General features: G+C 62.4%; 1 protein-coding gene across 1 annotated transcript in view; it reads right to left on the reverse strand.

Moving 5' to 3' along the window:
• RAP1GAP2 (RAP1 GTPase activating protein 2) overlaps positions 1-3,328 on the reverse strand; it is a 52,679-nt gene extending 49,351 nt beyond the window's left edge. Inside the window, exon 1 of the mRNA XM_083875208.1 lies at positions 3,236-3,328. The gene's annotated coding sequence lies outside the window, so the exon portion shown is untranslated. The remainder of the gene's footprint in view (positions 1-3,235) is intronic.
• Positions 3,329-8,376: the final 5,048 nt, after the last annotated feature.

Here is an 8,376-nt window from a genome sequence, read left to right on the forward strand (position 1 = left end):
CCCTGCTACCTCTTGCCAACATCACCTGCATTTTTCGACCATTTTGCGTGGGTTTTGCAAGAGCCGGGCTGAAACCAAATCCCAGTCAAGAGACAGTCTCTCTGCTATCCAGCTTGGAGGCAGATGTTAACTCCAAGCAGGGATTCATCTACTCCCACAAAACTGCAAAACTGTCTGTGGAGAATGAGCTGTTTTTAGCTCCTGGAAAAAAATGTCTCCCCTCCTGTTGCTGCTGAAGTCCTGTTCCTGTTTCCACAGAAGAGCAGCCACCGAGCCCCAGAGCCTCTGGCAGGTGCCCCACAGGAGCAGCAGCAGCCACCGAGCCCCAGAGCCTCTGGCAGGTGCCCCACAGGAGCAGCAGCAGCAGCAGAGGCTCTTTGGGCAGCCCCCAGGACACTGCTACAACACAGATATGCCTGGGGGTGAAGGGGAGGGAGGATGGTAAAACAAACAAGCGGAGAAAAAGGCATTTCTGCTGCCATGGTTATGGTCCCCGGTGGGAGGAACCGGCAGCAGGGGGAGAAGGCAGGATCCGTGAGCCGTGGTGTGTGCGAGCGCTGCCTGCAATCACACCCCGCCTTGGGTCTGAATTTAAACTCTTGGGCACGATTCCAGCCCTCAATAAATCGTGCCTGGTGGACAGATATCATGTCCCTGCTGCTACTCAAACAACGAGCAGCCTTGAACAAAACAGCAGAGCCCGGAGCGTGCGGCAAACGGCAGAGCCCGGCAGGATCCGTCTGACACCCCGCCTTTGCCAGGGATGCAAAACAACATCCCATCCCTGCCGGGCCCCGTGCGGCTCCAGGCCGGGCACAGCGGTGCTCTGCCCCGGGAACGGGCAGGATGGAGGGAAACGCTCTGGGCAGGATGGAGGGAAACGCTCAGCCCGGTGAGCTCAGGGATGAGCTGCCGGCTCGCACAGGGGCAGCGCTGGGCAGGATCACCCCGCAGACTGCTGTGGGCATGGGGGAGGCTCAGATCTCCCTTTTCTGTGCAGACACTGGGGCTCCCCAGCCAAGGAGGTGCCGGGGGAGGCAGGACAAGCCCCCCCGCATACACCGGACCCACCACCACCCGACCCCCGGGGGCAGCGGGCAGAGCCCCGCACGGGCTGCAGGAAATCGCCTCCTGCAATGGTCAATATTCCAGAGCGGTGCTGACAATCCCTTCACCGCCTTCCCTCACAGGGCTCCCGCTGCACCATCCCCAGCCCTGAGCCCCGTGCAGCCCCCGCATCCCGGCCCAGCCCCCGCCCCGGGCAGGACCCGCACGTACCGCCGAGGATGGAGCCCGGAGCCCCGCGCCTGCCGTGCCGTGCCGTGCCGTGCGGTGCCGTGCCTGCCGTGCCGTGCCGTGCCGTGCCGTGCCGTGCCGTGCCGTGCCCGCCGCTCCGCCCGCGGATCCCGCCGCGCCTGCGGGGCCGGCCCCGAGTGGGGCGGTGCGGGGCGGTGACGGGCGGTGCGGGGCCGTGCGGAGCCGCGCGGGGCGGTGCGGGGCGGTGACGGGCGGTGCGGGGCCGTGCGGAGCCGTGCAAAGCCGTGCGGAGCCGTGCGCGCTCCCCGCTCCCCGCCTGCCCCGGGATCCCGCAGGCTGCGGGGGCAGAGCCGATTCCTGCCCCGTGCCCTGCCCACAGCCCTGCCCCGCGCCCTGCCCTGCCCAAAGGGGCATAAAGGCGGTAACAAACACACCCTCGCCGTGGCTGTCCCCTCGCTGCCCATCCCACCGAGCCCGGCCCGGAGCATCCCTGTGCCCCCGCAGCCTCCTCGTACCCCTGCAGCTCCACTCCCCGGCCTGCAGCATCCCTGTGCCCCCGCAGCATCTCTGTGCCCCAGCAGCTCCATTCCCGGCCCCAGCAGCTCCACTCCCCGGCCCGCAGCATCCCCGGCCCGCAGCTCCACTCCCGGCCCCAGCAGCTCCACTGTGGCCCAGCCAGAGCTCACACTTGGGCTGCCTCGGCAGACAAACACTTTATCCCCATGACAGACACACAGACACCACCCATAACTGGTCACTGGTGTCACACAGACTCTCCAGACGGCTCCAGGTAAATTCCCAGGGGAAACTTTTCCTCTGGGAAATCAAAGGAATCCAGTGCAATTAACCCCCTCGGGGAAGCAAATGAATCTAGTGGAATTAACCCCAGCAGCACTTCACATTAATTATAAATGATGTTACAGGCGTTTCAGCCGCCCGTGCCAGATGAAACACGCGCGTCAGGCAGGGGTGAGGCTAACGCAACCTCTGAAAGCAATTTGCAAGAATTAGTTAAAATCAATAAACAGCGCAGTCATTCCAGCGTCTGGGAAGGCTCTCCGGCGGCAGGCAGAGGAGTTCCCACGGCGGGGAGCAGATGGCAGCAGTGTCTGCCGTGGCTCCTGCCCAGAGCACCCGGCACCTCCCTCACGGCCCTGGAAGTCCCTTCCAGGTGTGAATGTCACCTCCCTCCATCCCCACTCTGCTTGTCCTGCACGAGGAGCACCCACAGCCCCTCCTGTCCCGGGAAATCCAAGTCCTTTGGACACCTCTTCCCTCTGTTCCCCTCCCACTGTGGTTCTCATCCAGGCAGTTCCAGGCAGATAAATATTCAGGGCTTCAAGGGCTCTTGGAGCAAAACTGCTCTGAAACGGAGAGGGAAGAGCTTTTAGTGCCACAGCCACTCAGGGGCCCGGCGTGTTCCAGGGCTCTCTGCAGGCCAGAGAGCAGACCCTGCTCTCTGTGTGTCGGGAGGCCCGTGAGGCTTTTATGTTAATGGTGTCTCATCATCAAACACGGGATGGGAGACGACAGCGGTGCACATGCATCAGCAGGAGAGCACAGCACAGGCCTGGGATGTGGCTCCCAAGGGGAGTTTAAGCACCAGACAAAATCAGGGGATCAGAAGAGATCTTTTCCAATGATCACTGATGGCTGGGGGAAACAGCCCCTGGCTCTCATCTGTTTCTTCAGTAAATCTCAAGTGCTGCACGTACAAAGCAGATCCTCAACCAAAAGCATGGGGGGGGGGGGGGGTTACAAGAAAAGTTTGGGCAGGCAGGTGGCAGTTTGTCCTTTCCACTGCTTCAGACTGAACAGCACTCACATGGTGTTTGCAGCTCCTGGTGCAACCCCTGCGCCTGAACTTTATTTTAAAACAAAATGTTCATGTATCACAGGGCTCCCAGACAGGCTCAGGAGGGGCTTGTGAAAGAGCCAGCAGCAGGGTACGGGTCAGAGCTCCCCAGAGCCCCCTTACCTGCTGGGGGAGCCCAGGTCTGCCCTGCTGAGGATGCGGTGCTGCTGGGGCGAGTAGAGCCACTGGAAAGCCGTCAGCGTCCTCTCCTCGATGCGGAACCGGCCCTCTCGCACGTACCTAAAAATAACACCCAGAGAGACTGAAATATTCATCAGGCCTGGATTGCGGGGAGGGAGAGGCAGGATGCAGGAGCAGCAGGATGCAGGAGCAGCAGGGTGCAGGAGCAGCTGGCTCAGCAGTGCTGCTCTGAGCAGCACACTCTACACGACCACGTTCCTTGTGGGAGCAGAAAATCCCCTCACAGCCCACCTGCCTGCACCCCTGTGCCACCCCATCCCTCACTGCCCCCACGGGCACTTGGGCATGTCTGGGACAGGCCATCCCTTGAGACTGACCCCCAGGGAGGGGTCCCTGCACCCTCCATGGGTGTCTGTGGGGCTGCTGCCTGCCTGAACCCTGTACAGCCCCCAACCCACTCAGGGCCCTCAGAACAGACCCACAGACCCCCCATAACCACCATGTGCAGGAAAACAAAGACCAAACATTTCCAAAGCAGCACAGGACACTCCCCTGTAAAGCCCCAGGGATCAGAGGTACAGCACCCCCTGCTCAGCACCATTGTCTTGGGGTACAGCCTGCCCCCAGCACGCCCCCACCCCCCAGACCAGCCCCATCCCCATCCCCATCCCCATCCCCATCCCCATCCCCAGGCTGTCACTGGCTCCAAGGCCAAGCTGAGGCCTTTCCAGCATCACTTCAAATGCCAGGCCAGAGGTTGAGGCTTATCAAGTAACAGGCGAGTGAATTGATGGTTATGGATTTGATTAGCAGAGTATGGGTTGCCTGTTAACTGAGCAAAATTCTGGTAACTGCAGTTGTTTCCATCCTTTGGAACAAAACCCTGCTGCCTGCTTCCATCCCAGCAGCCAGCTGCACTTCACACACACTCCTCTGAACACGAAATTTCATCAGCAAGTAATTAATGAGTTAATTTATTAAAGCCCCTGTCGTACTGATTGGAGACACAGCTGCAGCACCCATGAACCTCAGCCAGAGCTGGAGAGAGCTCCTGTCCTTCCTCTGCACATGGATGCTCCGGGAGGCTCATTCCCAGTGTTAACTGCAAGGATGTGCCCACACTGCCTGCACGGGGCCAGGGGGATGTTCCCCAGTGCCATGAGCTCCCCACTGGGCTCTGGAGTCTGCCTGGGCCCCCTCAGCCCAGCCCAGCACCGTGGGGTCCTGTGGGGCTGGGGGCAGTGACACTGCAGGAGCTGACACTTCCCACTGCAGCTGCAGGAAACCCAAAAGGCTCCCTGAGCATCGCCAGCACAGAGTGACCTGCCAAATTCCTAATGGTGCAACGCCAGTGCTCCCTGCAGCTCTGGTGTATGGGGGCCCTGCACAGAGCAGAGCCAGGGTGTCCCTTGGGGAGTGGAGTGGGGCAGTGGGGATGCACAAGAGCCAGGCCACAAAGCTGCTGTAACACTTGGTCCGAGTGTGTGAGGGGGAAAAGTGTCCTTGGCTGCAAGGAGGGGGAGAAAGGGAAGGAAAGAGAAAAAGCTGCAGTGACTCCCGCTCTACAGACTTGCCCCGGTTTGTGGGGCTCTCTCCCATAGCTGGGGCTCCCTCCCATAGCTGGGGCTCTCTCCCATAGCCGGGGCCTGGCCCGGGCTCTGCCCCCGCCCGGGGACCGCCCCGGGCCGTCCCAGCCCTTCCCTCCCCCAGCGTCCCCGGGAGCCCCCGGCCCCAGCCCGGCCCCGCCGCAGCGCCCTGCTCAAAAGTCACAAGCCTCGGACGTCACAAACTGCACGATTCGACATAAAAGAGCACAGACAAAGCTTGTTCTCAATGTCAGCCCGTCCCGGCCGCCCCGGGCACAGGCAGGGCCCTGTTCCAGCCCCGTCCCGCAGCCACAGAGCGGAGGGGCCTCAGTGAGTGCCCCACGCGGGTCCCGGGGACTGCCCGGAGTGTGAGACCTCGGCAATGCTGCCGCTCCCATCCTCCTCCTCACGGGCAGGACCCTTTCCAGAGAGCAAAAAGTCTTCGGGATGGGACCCTTCTATCCCTGCCGGCGACCCCCCTCCCTCCCGGCCCGCTCCCTGCACCCCCGTGTGTCCCCCCGCCGGGCCCCCTGTTCCATCCGGGACCCCCTCCCCAGCCGGGCCCCCCTCTCCAGCCTGTACCCCCCTCCAGCCGTGCCCCCCTCCAGCCGTGCCCCCCTCTCCAGTCGGGCCCCCCCTCCAGCCGGGACCCCCCCCCCTCCAGCCGGGACCGCCCCCCCTCCAGCCGGGCCCCCTCTCCAGCCGGGACCCCCCCCCCCTCCAGCCGTGCCCCCCCCTCCAGCCGGGCCCCCCCTCCAGCCGGGACCGCCCCCCCTCCAGCCGGGCCCCCTCTCCAGCCGGGACCACGCGGCGCCCCTCGGAGCGCCCTGCAGAGTCCCAAATCCAGGGCGAGGTCCCGTGTCCCCTCAGCCCTACCCGGGGTCCCCCAGCCCGGGTTCTCCTCCTCTCCCGGGCGGAGAGCATCCTGCATCCCTCTCACTCAAGCTGAGCCCCTGCGGGTCCCAGCTCGGGTTCCCCGCCGGTAAAGCCGAGCCCCCCGGGCCGGTCCCAGCCCGGCCCCCCCCGGTAAAGCCGAGCCCCCCGGGCCGGCCGCGCTCACCATCGCACCAGCTCCCAGCGCCGCTCCCCCGCCGCTTTGCCCGAGGCCATCCCGGGGGTCCCGCGGGGATGGGGGGGGGGTCCCGCAGACCCCGCTCGGAGCCCGCTCGGCTCCTCAGCCCCGGCCCCGGCCCCGGGCGGCTGCGGCGGTTCCTGCGCTCCTCCCGCCCCTCCGGCGCCCGGGGGGACCCGGGGTGGGGGGGGGACGGCCCGGCAGGTGCGGGGGGGCCCGAGCCGGGCCCGGTTATGTAAAGCGTTATGCAATGACCCCGCCGGGGCGGCCCCGACGGGCACGGAACGGCCCCGGTGCCTCCCTGCGGAGCCCGGAGTCACCGAGCAGCGCATCCCATCCGGGGCTCCCGGGAAACGTTCATTTCCCAGCCTTTTGACACTTGGAGCAAGTCCGGCTGAGCATCCCGGAGTGCCTCGGGAACACCCACCGGGGGATAGAAACCCCCAAAGGGGCCCCGGGATCCTGGCCCAGCCCCCCAAGCCCCCCACTCACCCAGCAGTGCCCAGAGGCCACACCTGCACAGCCCGGGGGCTGGACCCGCCCCGGCTCCTGTCACGGTCCCTGCTCGCTTTAAGAGCACCCACCCAGCCCCCCCGGCAGAGCTGGCACAACTGTTCTCCCGTAAATTCAAAGCCAAACCTGCCCGAGCCGGAGTTTCCCCTCCCAGATCCCCTGGGCGCTGCAGGGGGCTCAGGAAACAAACCACACAGGCAGTCAGGGGTTACTGCAGGGAGCTCTCCACCACACTGAAAGCTGTTCCCCAAAAAAGGTGTTCTGGCCCTAAATCCTCACTTTCCTGATCTTTGAGAAGTGAATGTCACAGCTCAGCAAACCCAGGTGCTGCACCCACAAACCAACAGCTTCATTTAAAGCAAACAGAGTTAATCACTCAAGTAAATTCCTTTTATTGGTAATCCTGGTGTCCTGCTGTTGGGGGGTGCAAACACATCTGAGGGGCATTGAGGTGTCCTTGTGGCTGGGGGGCAGAGGCTGCTCAGCCATGGCAGCTGGAGAGGCTGGGCCTTGCCTGGGCCACAGCAGGGGAGTTCAGATAAGGGTGTCCCAAATCTGGGCAGTGACCTGCCTTCCAGAGGGGCTGTAATATCCTACAATGTATGGGCTGAAGGCTGGAGAGAACACCCTGCCCAGAGAGAACACCCTGCCCAGAGACAACACCCTGCCCAGAGACAACACCCTGCCCAGAGAGAATGTACCCATGTGCCAGGTGGGGCAGCTGCAAATGGGATCCCCTAAAGGAACCCTCGTGTGTGTGTCAGCTGGAATGGCCAGGAAATCCCTGTACACCATATCTGGTGGTCAAGCAGTGCTGGGCTCAGTGAGCTCTGCAGGGCCTGAGGGCTGTGATGAACCCACAGTGGTACATGGAGAGAGAGCCCACAGGGACAGCTGAGCTGATCCCCCTCTGAGCTGATCCCAGTGCTCCCCCCCTGAGCTGATCCCACTGCTCCCCCCTTGAGCTGATCCCAGTGCTCCCCCCCTGAGCTGATCCCAGTGCTCCCACCCCTCACACTGCCCTGAGCAGAGCCCTGACCCTCCCCTGGCACTGACCCAGCCTCAGTTTCCCTCCAGCCCCTCCAGCTGCAGGAGGCCACGGGCAGGGAAGCAGTGACGGGATGGGCTCGAGGGATGAGAGAGAGGAAGGAGGAAGCAGAGGAGAGGCTGAAACTCACCCTGCTGCCCCTGCAGCCCCCGAGCTGATCCACCCCTGCTTCAGCACAATTTTTACAGACCTGGGAGATTTAAAAATAAAAGCGACTTTCATTGAAAAAAAGAAGTTTTTAAACCATGAGAAAAATTAAAAATTGGTCTATTCACATATCACATACACATTAACACAGAGGAACAATTTGCATTGCTCAGCTCGAGCAAATACCCTGATGAGTAGATTTTCCAATCCCTGTGGAAATGTTAAGCTAATGTTAAATTTATTAAAACCCTCCAGCTTTTAGCCTTTAGACTTTAAGGAGCTTCTTATTAGGTTCTTCAAAGCAATTAGAAAGCACACACACACACTACATTTCAATTAGGTTAAAAAATAATATCTGAGGCAAAGTTAAACTCGTTTATAAATTAAATGCAAAAATCCCCCTAATAATTAACTCGGGGGTGGAGGGGAGGAAACTCTGGTCTCAAGGCACTCCCGTAGCCACCCTGGAAGGGCCCAGGATCCACATTAACTCCAGTGCGCAGGGGCTGCAGCTCCATTGGGGACCAGCTGTTTGGTCCAGGAGTCACCACTGGAGGGATTTGGGTTTACCCAGCACAGGCCCTTGGCCACATCCAGCCCTGCGGGGAGAGGCTCCATCCCTCAGCCCCTCTGCAGCCCCAGGAGGAAGGATGGTGGCCGAAGCAGCCGCAGGAGCTGCCCTGTCCCTGTCCCTGCCCTCCGGTGTGCGATGCGATGGCCGCTGTCCCTGCCCGCCCCCTCGGGGCCAGCGGGGCTC

This window comes from Zosterops lateralis (genome assembly GCF_965231275.1).
Source record: "Zosterops lateralis genome assembly, chromosome: 19".
In the NCBI taxonomy this organism is placed as follows: Eukaryota; Metazoa; Chordata; class Aves; order Passeriformes; family Zosteropidae; genus Zosterops; species Zosterops lateralis.